This window comes from Parambassis ranga, chromosome 19 (genome assembly GCF_900634625.1).
Source record: "Parambassis ranga chromosome 19, fParRan2.1, whole genome shotgun sequence".
NCBI lineage: Eukaryota > Metazoa > Chordata > Actinopteri > Ambassidae > Parambassis > Parambassis ranga.
Genome location: NC_041039.1, coordinates 22,269,545 through 22,288,200, shown reverse-complemented (window position 1 = coordinate 22,288,200; position 18,656 = coordinate 22,269,545). Strand labels below are relative to the sequence as shown.

The 18,656-nt window shown below is 44.9% G+C and overlaps 1 long non-coding RNA gene across 1 annotated transcript; it reads left to right on the top strand.

The window, feature by feature from the left end:
• The first annotated feature begins 621 nt into the window (after positions 1-621).
• Positions 622-18,543, top strand: LOC114451968 (uncharacterized). The gene is made up of 3 exons (XR_003672224.1): positions 622-687; positions 10,003-10,101; positions 17,546-18,543. It is a non-coding gene; the product is annotated as an uncharacterized LOC114451968 (long non-coding RNA).
• The last annotated feature ends 113 nt before the right edge of the window (positions 18,544-18,656 follow it).

Below are 18,656 nucleotides of genomic sequence, written 5' to 3'. Positions count from 1 at the left end.
CAGCAGCTCCGACCTCTTCCCTTCCTTTGTTGGCTAATAAAATGTTGTTTGTTTCTCCTCAGACTTCCTGTATCCTGGACACACACTGTTCTAAACCCCTCCATGGCACATAACACAGGGCACACTGCAGTCCAGAAAGCCTTCAACCGGCAACAACACAGCGACTTTAATTTAATCCCAGCTGCTATATTCTAAGAAAACGAATTAACTCTTCAGCTCCAGATGCCTTTCCCTGCTTACATACCTTCGGTTCATATATTTACACAACATGATCATGAGCTGCTTTATACCGGGTGCACAAAGGGGAACAGATGCATGAAAAAAGGCACATTTTTTGGTCTAAAAACTGCAGTTCCTTAAATGGCCACTTGAGGCTGGCTCGAAAAAAAGTCACATTTGCAGTTTAATTATCAGCTTTCTGCTCCAAACTGACTCCAAACTTTTTTTGTCTTCTTCCCAGAAATAATAAAAATCTGCAGGTTTCTGACATGGCTCGTGTTTTATCTGGATCCTTTTTTCTCTGAACTAAAGGACAAAACATGGGAACAGGTTGTCTCCGTTCCTCTGATAAGGAAGTGCTGGACTTCCTGGCATCCTGTGGTGTTATTGGTCCAGGGCCATGTAGGTCTAAGGTCGTTCTAGTGGGACACACATCCTTCCCGCCAGGCCGTCCACAGCCTCGGATCGGTGAGTCGTGTGTGTGTGTGTGTTTAACTCTGTGTGGAGGAGAGTGGGCTTCAGTATTTTGGCCTGTTTGTTGACTTTGGTGAGATAAGAGCTTTAATCGTGTCAGTGTTATCAAAGCTTGTTTTTGTGTGTGTGTGTGTGTGTGAATTCAGAGGAAGACAGATTTACGGGAAGCGCCATCTGAGCTGTGGGTGGCAGCTCTGACTGGTGTATCCTATGTACACTTCACACACACACACACATTTTCAACATGGCTGCTGCTTTATGGGTAAAATTCTTCATATTGCTGTTTCATATAAATATAAGAAATCATTTGGATCCATTCCTCTTCATCCTTCAGAGGTCAGTGTTGTTTCTTATGATACCTGCCAACATTTATTAGCGTTCTCTTCAGCTAGGTTTATTTACAAGATGTCTGCTGATATCAATGACTGGAAGAGGACCCACATACGGTACATGAAATCTTGAAGGCTTATTTCTTTTTTTGCACATTTTATGAATCAATAAATAGATAAAACAATAAGCAGGAGGGGTTAAAAATCGCCATAACACCACATGTTCCTGCTTATTATACAGCTGTCAAAATCAAAATAACACAACTTTTTGCATGCAGTAACTACACACTCTGAGCTGTCTGTATGTTATTTTGTGTGTTTCCACCCATGGAACATGATGGGTGATGTGTTGGCTCCATGACCATCAAGTTCAGTGGATGATGTCTCTGTGACGCCCTCTGTGAATCTGAAGTTTGTGTTCTTAACACAGTGGTTTAATATTTAGAACATTCTCCTGGTGTAGTTTTTTGGTCTCATGGTGCAGATGTGAGGCCCTCAGCAGGATGTTTGATACAAAGGCCCCGTTCACACTGGAGAAAGTTAATCCAGCTAGAGTAGGATTGAATCCAGATAGCCTTTAAGCTGGATACGTTCAGACCTATTTTCAAATCTGGCTATCACACACGCGTGTCCGCACTCAATCCAGCTTAATCCGGCTTGTTTGCGGTCCTCCAAACCACTATGTAGCACCTCGTCCATTCAGTAGGATCGCGTGTGCGCATGTGTCGTGTTTTTTTTTTGTTTTTTTTTGTCCTGTGTCACTCGTTCCTTTGGTTTTTTTTCGGTTTAAAAAGCAGTTTATTCCATTGTAGCCCTGTGGAAAATAAACTCGGGGCACCGAGTGGTGGATATAGCCGGATTCGCGGTGTTTACACTCAGAAAAATATATCCTGATATATAGGATGTATATTATATATCCTGATAGCGCCGTATCCAGATATATCCAGATACGGCGCGAATCCCGCTCTAGCCAGATTGATTTCCCCAGTGTGAATGGGGCCTCTGTGAGGATTACATCTGGCCTCAGAGGCAGTCAGGATTGTTTTTTTTTGTCCTGGTTTGTCTTTAGTCCATGTCCAGGTCAGCTGCATTAACTGTGTTTATGTTTTAAACATGTATTTGTGTGGTCTAATGTACAGTATAATATGAACTGATATCAGCACATGCAGGCCTGAGCTCCTGATTCACAGATTTCCTGGCATGGTTCCTTTCAGTTGGCAGATGTCATAAGAAGCTTAACCAGTCAGGTAAACATGCTCACCAGCTTGCCATTGATAATCTGTGTTAATGTAGGCACCGTGCCAGATGCAAGAAGTGGTTTTAATCTTAAACCCGAAGTTTCTGTCTCACCTCGTTTTCCCTCTCCGTGTGATTGACAGACGGGCTGACAGATCCGGATACTTTCGCTCTCCTCATGTGAGTAACTGTGTCACTCCCTCCTCCTCCCGCCGGCCTCCCATGTGTCTGATCAGTCATGTGTTTGGCTCCGGACTGGAGGATCCTCTCCTGGTTAATAGTGTTTTCTCTCTAAGCCTGCTGTCACAGCCAGTCCGAGTGAGAGTCAGGACACCACACGTCCCCTGTCAGAGCGGGTTAGGTTCTCCGGCTCCTCCGTGGATTTATGTGAACGGAGTCAGATTCACTTTAATCACTTTAAAGTGCTGCACATGCTCAGAAGATCTTTGTGACATCATGTCTTTTTTACAAAGATTATTTTCCGTTTTATTTTCCTTCACCGTCCTCACGCAGCACATTAGCTGGTGTCTATAAATAGGCCGGTCTGCAGTCGGTGATAATTCTGAATGGACGCTGCAGGTCCTTTTTTCCCTTTCTAGTACTTTCAGCACCGCTCTAAGCCAAAGCCCTCTATTCAGCACTTTCCTGCCTCTGGGTCAGCTCCCACAATGCACCACTGTTTGTAGCCCACTTCCCAGTAGCTGCTGTACGTGACAGCAGTGTCTCCTGCTCTGATCCCTCCTTTCTTTCACCCGTCCCTCCATCCTCTTTGCTTCTACTGAGTGGATTTACACCTGGACACCTGCTGGCGTTCGCTCCGCTGCAGGTGGAACCACTTTTCTCTTCTTCATGTGCGCAATCATCAGCAATCTCACATTTTTACCCCAAAGTGCGTTTACATGCGTCAGCAACCCCACTGTACATCGACAACCATAACCAAGAATACAACCGTCATCCTCCTTGCGCAATCAGATGTGTTCTCTGGAGAGGTCTGAGCATGAATCATCCCATTAAAATTGACAAAAAGAGCACAAATCGTGGGTGCTCCGTGCGTAATGTGCTGCTGACTTGCTCTGTGCAGGCTGGGTGCAGAGACGCTGTTAATCTTAGCCATAAAAACCAACCTGCACTGGAAGACAGACAGTACCAGTCTGTCTTCCCTCACTGCTGTAGCTTAACAGAACCATTTTAATCAGCAAAGCTTTGTTGACCTTTCACTGAATGTCGAGACAGCGGAGTCGCTCCTAATCTTCTGCTGTGTGACCTGGAAGGTCTCCTCTGCCACCTGGATAACCTCATCTTCCGGCCACATGGCTCCTGTCAGTGTGTCTAATTCTCCTAAAATTGATCCATTTATGTCCATTTATTTATGAATCCTGCATTTTTAGCTAGGACCTATTATTCTATTGACTTATTATACAATAACTCTGCATTGTGTTGAGATTTCAGGCCCAGAAATTTGACCCATGTTGGTTTAGATTTTAGCCAAACTGTCATGATGTGAGACTTGTCTGGCTCCTTTTGTTCCTACCATGACTCTAAATATAGAAATAGCTGGTTAGCTGGTAGCAGGGATGCTACACGTCTGTCAGTGTGGGTCAGTAATGTATCTGAACGTCTAAAATGAGCAATATTTTTCCTTCTGAAATGTGGTCAAGGACACATTTGGACGCATTATAATGTTGGCCATGTACTCTAGATCTTGAATCAGCCTACAGGAAAAGCATCCCTGATTGTTATTCAACAGATGCATTCATCATATCATGAATGGAGTTGACCACAATAAGCATATTATAAGACTAATCTAACTCTTTGAATAATATCATTCTGCTAAATAGATAAAACTAGAGCTAGATAAAACACCAAATGTGTGTGATACAACAATCTGGTGGAAAGTAACTAAGTATTTGTACTTTGTTACTTCACTTAAGTAAATTGTTATGTATTTCTACTTTACTTAAGTAAAAATAATTGTGCATACTTTATACTTTTACTCCATTACATGTTACAGTTGTTACCTGTACTTTCTACTCCACTACATTTCTACAGTGTTTGTAGTTACTTGCTACATGTGATGAACACAGTGCTGGACTGATGTGAGGTCAGACTCTGCATGGAGGTGGTGTCACGCTGCCAGCTGTGTTTCTATATTGAGCCTCAGTCATGATGCTGGTGCTCTGGCTCAGTTAGCTAACTAGTTAGCTGCTGTCTGCTAACACAGGTCCATCCATTAATGTCTGATTAACATGAATCATAACATGAATCTACAGCAGGAACACTGACACAGTAAACATGCTGAATGCCTGTTTGTTATCAGCAGCCTCTCTGTTCACTTGATGCCCACAGCCTGCCTCATGACACACAGACCTGTCCACAGCTGCTTCTGGACTGAACATGGACATTAACTACACATGCTCCATTTTAATTTAAGATGATTTCTTTGATTATTTTAACCTGTTCAGATCCTTTGCAATGGAAATCAAATATATATATTCAGTGTGCGAGTACTTTTACTTTTAATACTTTAAGTACATTTAAAAGTACTTAAGACTTTTACTTAAGTAGGATTGTTGATGTAGCACTTCTACTTTTACTTGAGTGATTGTACTTTTACTTAAGTACCAAGCTTCAGTACTTCCTCCAACACTGAGTGTTTTCAGGGAACCACTCAGGCTTGTAAAAAAGGGAACACAGACACCTTGAAGAATTGTTGAGCAGGTTTGTTAATGTTTTACAGCAACGTACTATTAAATCCTAATGACCTTTAATAACCCCAGTGTTTTGGAAAAGCCCCATTTCCTCCTCCCTTCACTTCAAGCCTCTAATCTGCAACATGCCTGAGAAGGGAAAAAAAAGCTTCTTTCTTCCAGTCCCACCCATCCTAGTCCCTCTAATCCCCACCAGGTGTTGGTGGAGCCCTCACGCTGCACCACCCTCTCTCATTTATCATCCCCTACACCAGTGAGAAGGAACACTTTGTATCTGGAGTTTGTTGTTGTTGTTGTTGTTGTTGTTGTCGTCTCTTGGCTTCCTTCTCTTTAGATCCACCCTTCTTTCTCTGCTTCTGCATCCGAATGTCCTACGCCCAACTGTCAGCATGTCTGCCACCCCCTCCTCCACCTTCTTGGACTGGAGGAAGGGAGGAGAGGAAGGAGATGACAGACAAGTGAAAGCGAGAGGAGCAGCCACAGACCTCGGATGAGACAGAAGTGTCTCCTCTCTGCTTCCTGTGAATGATTACTCCTTTTCCACTCAGGCCTTAAATGAGAGCAAAGATCCAAACACCTTTTGTTTCATGACAGAGAAGAAGAAGAGAATCGTCTGACGGCTTTTCCAGTTTTCTGTGTAGTAACATGTTTAGTAAAAGCTCAGGTCTTTGCATGTGAAGTTGACCGTCTCCTTCTGCTTTCCCGTACTCAGGCCTTGATTTCACGCATCATCAATCCTGACCTGTGTAACCCAATATTAACCCTTTTGTTCTTTACATCAAAGAGGGTCCACCGGGACCAGAGATCAATCAGCGATTGAGAGCGCAGGGTGGATTCGGCCGTCAATAAGGTGACTAAAGGAGGGGAATCCCTCTCTGGTAAATTGATTGATTTGATTAGCCTCTTCCTCTCTGATTCCCAGGACGCCTGCGCTCTCCATACCTTTCCACATGGAGATTTAATTATCTCATTTTCACGCTGCTTTGGGTTCCTGGAGGCACATTGATAGCTTAGATAAGAGTCTCCACAGCTGTTAAAGAGGAGACTTTAGTCATATTTATTAGAAAATAGAGCTGCGCGCAGTGAAATGCTAGCAAGGATTACTCCGTGGCACCCGGTTCCCTCCTCACTTTGATCTATGGAAAGACTTACTCGTCGTGTTCTGTCAGGAGAGCATGGCCACGTCTCCGGCAATAACCTCATGACCTCACAGCCGCTCTTCCTGAACAGTAGAGGGAGGGGAGAAGCGGGAAAGAGAGAGGCCTGTGTTGTGGCTAAGTCATGATCGGGCGCCAGGAAGGCAGGAAGTGAATTTTTCATATAAACATGAAAGATTCAGCACTTTTTTTTCCAAGCAAGTTGCAGAACTGTTTGTTCACGTCGAAGACGTAAACAGACAAAATAATAATGATAAGCACAGCAGCGTGTAGGCACTGTGAGTTTCCACACGGGCCTGCAGCATGATCTGAAAGTCTCATCACTCATTCATTGTGTGTGGTTTAGTAAATAAGCAAAATGATGGAAGCTGGAGCAGGGTTTAAGGGCCCTGACCCTGACCAGGTGCTGGACTAACTCACAATCCAAGCCTGACCATGCAATAGGCTCATTTTCACTTCTCTTTTCCATCTCTTCTTCTTATAAATGCCACATATTGTCTGTATTAGTGTTTAATTTCATTGTAAAGAAGCGATGATGTTTAGATTTAGCACTCCATTAAACATGTCAAAAAAGGGACCGACTATGTTTTGGAGCCTGCCTCAAGTGGCCGCTGAAGGAACTGCAGTTTCAGTTCCCATTTCTAGAAATCCTACTGAGAAAGTTCTAGAGTCACAGGGCTAACACAGAGAGCAACAGTCTGAGACACAACTAATCTGGTGTCCCCAGTTACCCTAACATGCAGGTGTTTGAAGGAGGAAAGCCTATACAGACACCTTGCTGTGTAAAACGGTGTGGATAACAGAACCAGCATTGAAAACAAGCTACCCAGTAAACAGCTGACATGAGCCACCCTTTGGATTGTGGCACGTCTTCTGAAAATTGCCACTGAAGCATCGTTACGCCAGCCTCGCTTTATGCCTGAACAAGAGGAGGGCAAAGGCGGAGGGTGCTGCAAGTTCTTTGTTCTACAGTCAACAAACTGAAGCTGCCAACTGGAAACAGTTGTGCACTGTGAGACTGAAGACGGAGTTAACGACTAGCAGCTATTGAGACAATCAATTGACTGGACTGCCCACCAGGAGGAGGACCGACAACAGCCAAAGCGTGCCCAGCAGCCGTCGTTTTTAGGGTCCATGGTTCTTCTTGAAGGCCCAGAACACAAACCAACCCAAGTGTGAGCAGTTGTGACCTTTCTGCCTCAAGCTGCTTTTAGAATGCAGCTTTGAATTAAATGTACAGCTGCAGCTCTGCTGTTCAGTTGAAGGTGCCCTCATCAAGGAAACAAACATTAAATCCATAACAATGAAGCTTCTGACCTTAACTCAGAATCACACAGAGGCCAGATTGAAAAGTAAAACCAGGCAGGTGGACCTCTGAGTCCTTCACATCACATCCCATTAACCCTCAGCCTCTTTCAGCTTCTGGCAGCCTCCTATAGCCCATACAGTCATGTTTGGCTGCTGTACAATAACCCCCCCCCCCCCCCCCCCCCCCCCCCCCCCCACACACACACACCTCTCCCTTCCTGTCCCGGCAGCTTGCCGTAGTGTGCCAAGCGGGAAGCGATCCAGCTAGCGAGCAGCTGGCTGTGGGATGGTGATGTCTGATCTTCGGCGATGCATCGACAGTGCTGAGCCCGCCTTGGCTGAAGCGCTTTGTGATTAAGTGGTATTAACGGCAGGTAGATCCTTTAAGACGTGGCAGCTATGCACGAGACCTGCAGGCAGCTGGCCCTGTATGCTAGAGGTGATGGGGTTGAAGGAGCCAGGCTGTGCTAGTGACTGCAATAGCCAGGTGGGTCAGGGACATGGATGGGGGAAGGAGTGAGGGAGGTGGTGCTCTGTGTGCAGGGTGGAGTGAGTTAGGAGATGATATAAAGCTCATAGTTATATAGAAATGATAGATTTGTAGGGTGTAGGGTGTGTGTGTGTGCGCAGGCCCTCATGACGTAGCTCTGTGCAGTGACAGTTGGTGGCCCAGGTTGCAGAGCAGTGACAGTGGTAATCGCTGCATCTCCGGCAGTTGGCTGTCGTTGTAAAGCGGCCGTCTGCTCGCTGTCACTGTGTGTCACTGTCACAGCTGCTGAAGCGCTGAGAGAAAGTCTGTCAGCGGCTTTAACATCTTGCCACGTCTTCGCCGGGTACATCCTGCTTGATTGACAAAAGCAAAACAAAACAGAGCTGTGTCTACGTCAGGTGACGGAGGACGTTAGGCGCTTTATTGGTTAATTCAGTGCAGATTAGATCAGATTTAGAAAATTCATTTTAGCTCCATGTTTAGAAAAACCTGCAGCACCATTCAAGCCCTGAACCATGAATGAAATCCTGAGTTTATGATTAAACAAACAGCTTATAAAAACGGGTGTTCACAGGATGTGCCGTCTTTTGTAACGGGATTTCCTCTGACAGGTCGTTCCAAAGTTCAGCCGCCCTGACTCAAAACTTCTCCCTCTTGTCTTTGATCTGCACTTTGGAGCATCTAAACGGAGACCGGTCATTCTCTGCGCCGAAGCTAATTAACCACTCTCTTCAAAGCTTGGGTTATTGTTTATCTTCAGAAGCGCATAAGACGGCATGCTTTGTGTCCTCCTGAGTTCCTCGAAGGTCATTTCTTCCCCGCAGCTCAGTGGGTCAAAGGCCGTCCCTTGTGCTAATTGTTCCAGGGGAGATGGAGTGGAGCGAGGCCTGTTCTCCTGGACTGACTCCAGACAGCTGAACAATAGTGGCCCACAGTGCGTGTCTGTGTGTGTGTGCAGAAGTGAGTGACAGCTTGGGTGGTCCACAACTACATGGTGCGGCAGGGGTCAAACCAAGCCCAGTCCGTCCTCGTTTTGGTGTGTGGAGCAGACCCTCTTCCTTTTGCTAACATTTGCAGAGAAGCCCGACCCTCCAGAGACTCATGTCAAGGGCAGACTGGAGGGTTACAGTGCACCTCAGAGGGGAAGATGTTGAAGGCATGCAAGCCTTGGAGGGTGGGGGGATGTAGACAGACATAATCCACCTAGCAGGGGCCTGAAATTAGGCCCACAAATCTGTCTTTGATTGATAGTAATAGGTCATAATTCTCATATTTTAATCTACAAATCTGAAGTCTTAGAATAATAAATAAGGTTTAATATTCAGTCTGAATGTACACTGTGACCACGTACAAATGTTCCTGACATCTGACTGGTTTTTCCATGAAGTAGACGTGTGTGTGTGTGTGTGTGTGTGTGTGTTTCCTGGTTAAATATCAAATTAAGAGCCCCGGTATACAAAAATGATTGACAAAGCAGAGTTAAAGATTTCCATCATCCAAAATTACTCCAACCAGTTCCTGCTGCTTCTTTTCAACAACATGGAGACAGTAGATAAACATTCACAGAGGTATTCATAGGAAGGCTGGTAGAGTAGAGACATGGCCAGAAGTATGTGGACACCAGCAGGTTTGTGCCTGCTTTGGAGAAGCCCTGATATATGTGTGTGTCAGTAGAAAACGTTGTGCAGCCTCTGCAGGTTTTACTTCTTACAACCAGATGCTGATTGTAATAACTGCAAAAGCGACCCAATTACAGGGGCCGCCTGCTCACTTAAGGTCACACAGCAACCACCAAATCACCAACAAACAACCACATAATTGCCCTTATCCTGCCTGCCATCCCATCATCCCCGGCTCTCGGGGGGTCATTACCCATGCTGCTTCAGGGCTTCTTTCCTTTCCCAGTGTTTACCGCATTCCTCCCATACTTTAGGCGTACTTTGCATGGGAAGCTCCAGACCCATGTAAGGGGTATCTTCTGTATCTGTGTGTGTGTGTGTGTTTGCAAAACAGCTGTGAAGGGTCCTGCCTGAACTTGTGCGTCTCAACTCATTTCCTGACATGCGGTGGCTGTTTTTCAGATGGGGAGAGATGCTCGGGATGTTATGGAGGGTGCAAGGAGGCCATGTGGCGCCGGAATGCAACAAGCTCAGACCTCCATCGTCTGCCGTCACGCAGAGGTTTGTCTTTTGTTATAATTCTCATCACACACACACCTGTTTGTCTGGACCGGAAGCTACTTGGAAACAACAATGTCCACATCCAACACTCCCTCACTGGGTTTATTATGGTGTATTAAACCTGATGCTCACTCACTTGCACTGCACAAACATGTTCACACACACAGAGGACTGAAATCCTCTATGGTTCCTTCTCTTCTCTCAGAGATTGACAAGCTACATACCTCCACCTTATAGTTAGCTTTGAGCTAACTCCACTTTTGTGTTACATGGTGCACGGTGAAAGTGGAACCATTCACCCTGTTATGAGCTGATATGCCATCAAAATCATTTTGTGAGCATTATTTTAATGATATTATTGATTTATTACCTTAATAAATACACAATATCACTTTAAATGCGATTAAAGGTCGGGTAGGAGATTTCATTCTGATGCACTTTTTGTTAAATTAGTGTAACTTCTCTTTACAATCCGATAGCAACCGATTAGTTCGGCAGTTTCGCTTTAAAACGAAGAATATGAATCATCTGTGGAAGCTATAAAACGCTAAAAACATCAGCCAATCCTCCGGGTGGACCCTGTGCGGAGTATTGGCTGGTTGTCACTCTCTTCCAGCTCTGTGTGCACCAGAGAGGTACGTGCATGATGGCCGATGTCACAGACCGCAGCTCGTCTTCAGGTAATGCGCGTCCATGTGATTGGGAGGCGTGGCTTCGGGGTGAGCTCCGAGAGAAAGGGGCGTGTGTTTACTTTGGAAATCTGGCTGACTCTCACTGAGTTTTCAAAATCTTCTACCCTACCTTTAAGAATGTGGCCGCTTTGAGTGACAGTTCAGTGCTATCTCAGATAATGAGACAGGACACGCCTGCAGCACGGTGCAGCCTGAAACCCATTAGTGTGAACTGCTTGTGCAACAACAGGGAAGCGTACATGCTGCGAGGTGTCTCAGTGTGGCCTGTGGAAGCCAGAATGGAGAGAGTGCTCCTGGTGTTTGCATTTGTTAACAGAATGGTAGCTCGTTGTCATGCAGTAGAAGGATTATGTCTAATACTTCAACAAGACATACAAGCAGGGTCAACTATCGAAGAAATTGGACTTTAATAGTGTTGAATTGCAGGTTTTTGACCTAAGTACACACATCCCTGTGTTTGGGTTTTATTTTGCTTCCTTCTAACACACAAACAGGAAGTCATAAAAACATTAAAACACAATGATGCACTAAATAACAGGGAGGATGTCTTGGAGCTCTTGGGATGGAGACGGCAGAACAGAACAGTTCCTGTGTTTAAGTTTTTCAGGAAGCCAGCAGACAAATTGAATTAGATCACATTTGGTGGAGTGACGCCGAGTGTCTCTGCGCCTGCCTTGTTTGTGCCACAGTTTGGATTACGCTGACACAATGACCCTTTGTGTTGCCTGAGGAACTGAAGAGTGGACACACCCCTGTTGTTTGGCTTTAATACACCACAACCTGTTGTTATCTCAATCACTGGATAGGATTGGTTAATCGTGTGTAATGTTAGTGTTTATCTCAAATAGAAAAGGACATGGTATCAGTTAGTGGAGGTGAGATAGCATGAGAACACGATAAACTCCACCATGCCTGTAAATATGTTTCTACACTTGATTGTTAGATCTGCAGCAGTGACTAAAAAACTTCCTGCAGAAGTTTCTCATTAAAAGCCCATCATGATTAGACACAGACAGATGTATGGAAGTGTCACATACATGGAGCTAAAGGTGGTGCTAAACATGGGTTCTGGGCCTAAGAGAGAGTGAAAACATCTGAAAAATAACATGACGAAATGAAAGTGAGGCAGCACCCGATGAGGATAGAAGTCAGATCTGCTGAGCCTTCAGTCCTTGAACCCTCAGGTGACCTCGTGCACTTACTACTGCTGCTTACACCCTCCATTGTCAAATATCAGATTCTGACTGAATCTGTGGTTATTATGATTCCTGCCCCGGTTTTATCCTGTACGCAGCTCCCATATCACCATGTAAATACTACAGTGCAGATGATCTGCACCTACACAGACCTAAAACACACTTAAAAAAGTCCTGTTGCTGGCTACAAACACCGTATTTGACTGTATCAAATGATTATTTAAACGCCCTGTGTCTAATGTTAGCTTTGGGTTAGCAGGCTACTGTTGTTAGCTAAAAATATATATAAAAAATATCCACATTCATAATTTGCTTCATAACTTGCCTTAGCCAAGCAGCAACATCTGGGACAGAGACATGAAGGACATGTGTCAAAAACTGCAGTTCTGTCTGTGGTCACTAGGGTCACAAAACAGGTAAATCCCCATAGACCTCCATGTTAAAATATCCTCTTTGCCTGTATTTGGATTAACTGGGAGTGTAGGTGGACTCAGACACTGCCGTTCAGCAGTCTTTAAAACCAGATCTCAGATTAATTGGAGAATCTGTTTGCACAGTCAGTCACACAACAGCTCTTCAACTTTTTAGATGTGCTCACTAACATTATAAGAAAGCTCCTTGATGCATTTAGATTGATGGTGATGGCTTTTAATGTGGAGGCATTGGTAATTAATCAGTACTTGCAGACTGCAAATAGATCTGTGAGTGTGGGATAATATAGAATACATTCTAATAAGTTGCAGCCTGACCTCGGCCGCTTCAGTCTCGGAGGTAAACACGCCGGCCTTGATGAAACTGAGAGTCCATTTTTAAAATAAATGCAGACTGAGCCAGAGGCCGAGCGTGCACGTGTCCGTCGGGTTTCTGAACACTGAGTTCCACCGGCCGGCTGCGTCTTTGCAGCTGTTCACGAACTGACACACACCCTCTCCCTTCCCAGTGGCCATTAGGAATGTCAGTGACGTTAGGCTAACAGAAGAAGACTTTTTGAACACATTTTTACACAGCTCTCTTATTGTATCTCTGGCTGCAATTTTTCCTCTGTCTTTGTTTAGCTCAGCCTTTCTCATTATTGCTTCTTCTAGTCACAAAAGAATCAATGGAAATAATATCACCAAAACAAGGCGCACACACACACACACACTCACACTCTTTAACAGTCCGACATTGTGAAAGTCTCTGCTTCCCCTCCCCGTCAGTGTTTCCTGTTTTCCTCCTCATGCTTGTGCTCTGTTTGTTTGTGGAGCCGCTCTCGAAGGACGCCTGTTCGCTGCGACGCTTCCTGTTTTCTCTCAGACCACGAGATTGGACAGTAAGCAGGGGTTTTTCTGTCCACTCAGAACCTGCACCTTCACCTTCACTTTCCTCTGATGCAGCAGTTATTGATGGTCTTTTTCTTTTTCTTCTTCTTCACCTTTCGGTTTCTTGACAGGAAGGAAATGTTTGGCACAAACACATCAGTGCTGTTACATAATTTAAGGTTTGTTCACATTCTAAACATCCTCTCTGTGTTTTACAACAACACTCGCACCTTTGACACAGTTCACTCTGGACTTGTTGTGCAGCAGCATGTGTCTGACTCATCTGTGTGGACACAGCAGGTAATAGAGCAGGTGAAGGAGATGCAGATGCAGTGGGCCTGCTGTGTTGCATTGGTTCTTTGCACCGATAAATCCTCCTCTGCTGCTTCTGCTGCATGCACTGCTAAGTCTCCTCACCTAGTCTCATCCTAATTCTTTTTCTGTGCTATAGTCTGGTCTCTGTAGATTTAAGTTGGATTTCCAGGGGACACTACCACCAGACACAGAATAAACTGCCCCTGGATGCATTTTTGACCTCAGCAGAGCGGCGACCAGAACCAGAAACCAAATAATATGGAGCTATGAGAGTGAAATCTGTCTTATATTCACCAGGTGATCCACAAAAACACAACCTTACATTCTAGGCTACAGAGTTGAGCCTGTTTTGTGTCTGCGACAGACAGAAATGGGCTAAAGACAGATGGAAGTGGAAACCCAGTGAAGGGGAAATCCTCACACACACACACACACACACACACACACACACACACACTCCATGTGAGCATGACACTCCATTGAAGCCCTCTCTACACTGCCCCAGTCCCTCCCCTCTGTTGTAATACAGAAGCAGTGAGGAGATGCAGAGCAGAGACAAAGTGATGGAGCTGTTGATAACACTGGAGCCGCCATTGTCTTCACAGAGCGCAGACCAGGGTGTGTGTGTGTCTGAGGTTGTCACGAAACAGCTTCAGGGAACCTCACCGTGTGTGTGTGTGTGTGTGTGTGTGTGCACTCTTTTATACTATAATTCAACATTATGCGTGCAGCAAGGAGTGAAGAAAAACAGCAGATAAGGAAATACGTGCATGTAAGAAAAGAAAACATGCGCCTACTCAACCCCACCACCCCTCCACCCCCCGGGGCATAAATATGAGGCTGCTTGATTTGAATGAGAATGGTTTATTGATGGGTGGTGCAGCTAATCTCATTTAAATGAAACATGGTGCAGACAGGCCTGGTATCACTGGGTTATCCTGTAAAATCTGGTCACAGGTTTTTTTTTTGGAGACTATGTCAACCTAAAAAAAATGCTGCACACAGCTGAGAACAGCATGTGCAGAATGAGTCTTCCCAGGTTCACCTGTGAGAGTGTGTCGTTGTTGTTGTGTGCTCCCACACAGATACAATCTGTGCACTGAAACCTCCTGTCTGATCTGCAGAGAGCCCTCTTCATCGCTGCCCTCATCTTCATGCTGCTCTGCAGTTTCGACATCGTGTTCTTCGTGCCTTTTGCGCTGTGTTGTTTGCACGTTGTGTCACTTTTGCTTCACACGTGACTTTGAAGATGTTTGTTTGTCAAAGATGAAACTTCCTGTCATGTCAGTGTTGGTTTTGGTCGCCACGGTGACTGTGGTTTGTTGTCAAGTTGTCGCATATTTGTGTTTCACAAACATCTATGTGCAAAATGAGCATTTTGAATCATCATCTGAGCTGATGTAAACACAGCAGCCACCACTAAGAGGCTTTCATCTTTTCACAAAAAACAAATATTATTACCCCCATAACAACCGCCCTCTTTGTTCAGCCATAGTACAAATTGCACAAAGATACTACGTAGTTTATACTTTAACTTTAATGCATTTGGTTTTGAGCAACGTTTTGCTTCAAGACTTGTGAAAGCATCATGACAAAAGTGAAAGAATTAAGTTTAGACCTGATAAAAATGATTGTTAATGTCCACAAAGCAGGAGAAGATCTACAAGTTCATCAAAGAGCTTCAAGTCTGACGAGCTGCTGTGAGAAGTTTCATCAAGAAGCTCAAAGAGAGTCAAAGAGAAGCAGACTGTCAGAGACAGGAGGAGAAACATGTTGAAGGTTCTGGAAAGAAAACTAGTGAGAGATGAGTCTGAAGAGCCGAGAACAGCTGCAGAGACACTAGTGAAGGACTGAACCAGGTCTGGACCTGAAGAGTCAGAGGAGACCGTCCTACATCCTTTAGCTTTTCTGTTAGATCCTCATACAAGTTAGCTTCTGGATGAATTTTATACACCAACACTGTTCACTACAGACTTTACATTGGCTCGGCTAGTGACATACACAGCGCATAGCTGGCATGTTTATTGAAGTACATTTTTATATGTTTGACACAGTTCTTTGTGAAGTCTTTAACTTTGCTCCTCTCTGTCTGAGCAGTTTTAACACTAACTACCCAGTTCCTGTTTCCAGGACATCACAAGCACAGACTTCCTGTGCATCATCATGGTTCTAGTATTTCACAACAGCACTGTGCTGATGAGACACCCTCTCACTGTCCGCCGCCGTCTCAGACGAGAAACTCCTTGATAAGGCACACTGATTTCCTGAATTGTGTGTCATGTGCACGCATCATGTCACGACCACAAACAGGTTTAACTCCAGACCTGATTAGTGCATGTTGAGTGTCTTTGTTTGGAGGACAAAGGATTTCCCCGTCTGAGACGAGCAGCCGGTGGCAAAGAAACAAGGAGGAGGACGAGATTAGCTGCTGAATGAGTCGAGCGGGTGGGGTCGCATCAGATCATGGACAGGCCATGTTAAAATGTAAAAAGATAAATGTTAAAATGTAAAAAAATATAAAACAGCAGAAAGAAAACTCAGCAGCTAAAAGTTGAGTTTATTAGAGTGAAGCCGATGCAGCGAGTATTATCCATGATAAAGGAGATGCGGTGTCACTTACCTCCCTGCCTGTGGTCTTATGGTAATTGAAGCTCATTCATCTCACTCATCTTCAGCCATTAAGTCAGTCAGTGTGGAAAAGAATGTCAATGGAGAATAATAATGGAGACAAAAACACCACAAACTGGACCTGAAACACAATATGTCTGTGAGTCAAAAGGGGGGTTTTCCACAAGTGGAACACAAAGGAGTTAGGAACAAACCAAGTGCTGGAGAACATGTCAGCACATGATGGAGAATCAAAGAGGCCTGTTTGCATTCTTAGCAATTTAGCTTATTAGTTTGTGTCTCCTCAAAACATTTGTGTTAACCTCTCAGCTCGGCTGCAGCGTCACCTCTGACCCACGCCTGACGCAGTTACAGTGTGACTGACTGAAAAACTGCAGTTCCTTGAGAGGCCTCTATAGGCTGGCTCCGAAAAGTGAGTCAATGTCCTAAGACCTACGTGTTTTAATGTCCAACTTTACAGCAGAAATAAACCTGTTGTTTCGAGCTCTGTAGATGATCGTCCTGTTGTTTTGGAGTCACCCTCGAGTGGCCACTTGAGGAACTGCAGTTTTTAGGCCCTACATTTCTTAAAGCCAGAATCCACCCAGTTATCAAGGAACAAGCAGAAATGAAAGTGAACTAGGAAGGTCATAATGTGCCTTTTACCCCAGTTCCACACCACAGATGGTCTGAGTGGTTTTTAGTTTCAGTTTTAGAATAAAATAAGAAAATCCTTCTTTGGTAAGAGCCAAGAAAGTCACAGGTTTATTCCACGGCTGTGAGTTTTTCAGTGTACGATGTGAGAATACATTTCAATAAAAGGGACAAAGACAGGGGCAAAAAAAATGAAGAGGAGGGGGTGAAAGAGGAAGAAAAAGAGAGAGGGCGAGGGGCAAGAAAAGAAAGGCAGAGGCAGAAGAATAGGCCGAGCAGCAGGGAGGAGGTAGTGAGGGCAGGGGGCAGGAGGGGTGCTGAAAGAGACCCCAGTTCTTTGGAGGATGAATAGAAACAGCTTGGCTTCTTATTCTGCTTTAGAAGAGGAGGGGCGTAGGGGCCAAAGGGCCAATGTTAACGCCGGAGCCGCCACACACTTCATATGCTAACACACAGCGGAGACACCGGCGGGGATGTGGGCTGCTGGTTGTCTGCTTGTAGTCTGTGCATTCAGGCCTCACAGGCTTGATTCGTCATCCGTTAATCAGACGGACGTGGCTGGACTGATGTTCCTTAATGCTTTATTTATTTATGAGATGTGTGTGATTTGGTTTCTGACCAGAAGTTAAATAGACCCATCAGCAAATTTCTCCTAAATCTGTACTTTGTTGCATTACAGCTCCCAACCACCAGGCTCCTGCAGCTTCTGAAACCCCTCCTGCACACTGATGCTATCTGGTTGCAGAGCTGTTGGTGTGTCCGAGGTGTCGGGCAGACAGGAAGCAGAAGGAAGATAAAGCCACTGTCAAAACATGTCTATATTTGGATGGATAGAAAAATGACAGAGTCCTGCATGAGTATTATTTACAGGAGGATTGTATAACTGTCAGTAAATAACACATGTTGTGTCAGAGCTGCACAAAGAGCACGACTCCTTCAGAGATGACACATCAAGAAGAGTTTTACTCATAAATACAGACTATTTTCTGGATTTTAAGACTAGTGTTTGCGCTGTTTTCCCCACAGAAGTCAGATGAACAGCGTGTTTTGCATGTTTTTACACGCTGCTGTCTTCCACATGAGGATCAATCTGCTTCATCCACTCTAATCTGATAATGGTGTAACAGTGCCAGGCTAATTTGACTTCCTGAGTCTGCACGAGCTATATTAAATCAACAGGTCATCCATTAAAAAGCCATTGTGTGTGTGTGTGTGTGTGCAGGCGGCTGCAAGGCGCAGATGGTGATAAAACACGCACGTACACGGTGAAAATGCTTCTTTTGTTTGCTGTGCAAATGCATTTAGCTCGGGTGTGAAGGCCATTAATGGGCCGATGGGAAGCGATCAACCCCCGTGATGGCTCAGTGTGGACCCGAGGCTTCGTGTCTGTCAGCGTTAAAAGGGCGTGAAGCACGTGGTGATGCCGGAGATCCGGCTGATCGATGTGAAATGATCCAACCGCTTCCGACACTGACAACTTGTCATGCTCGGGGGAAAAAAAGAGACGCCTTGAATGTTTGGGGAATATTCAACTTTTGGAAAATACCTCCACAGCAGCAGCAGCAGCAGCAGCAGCGGTGAATATCAGGCTTGTTGGTGTGAGAGAGAGAAAGAGACATAACACACTGAAGCAGCACCACCTACACAAACCAGCCTCTTCATTCCAGTGAAGGCCGCGCAGACAGAAATAGATCCGATGCTGTTGTGTGCTATCACTGAGCAGTATTATACAACAGTTCAGCTGCTCATTAAACTCGAGAAATGGCTGCATCACTTTAGACAACTCGAAA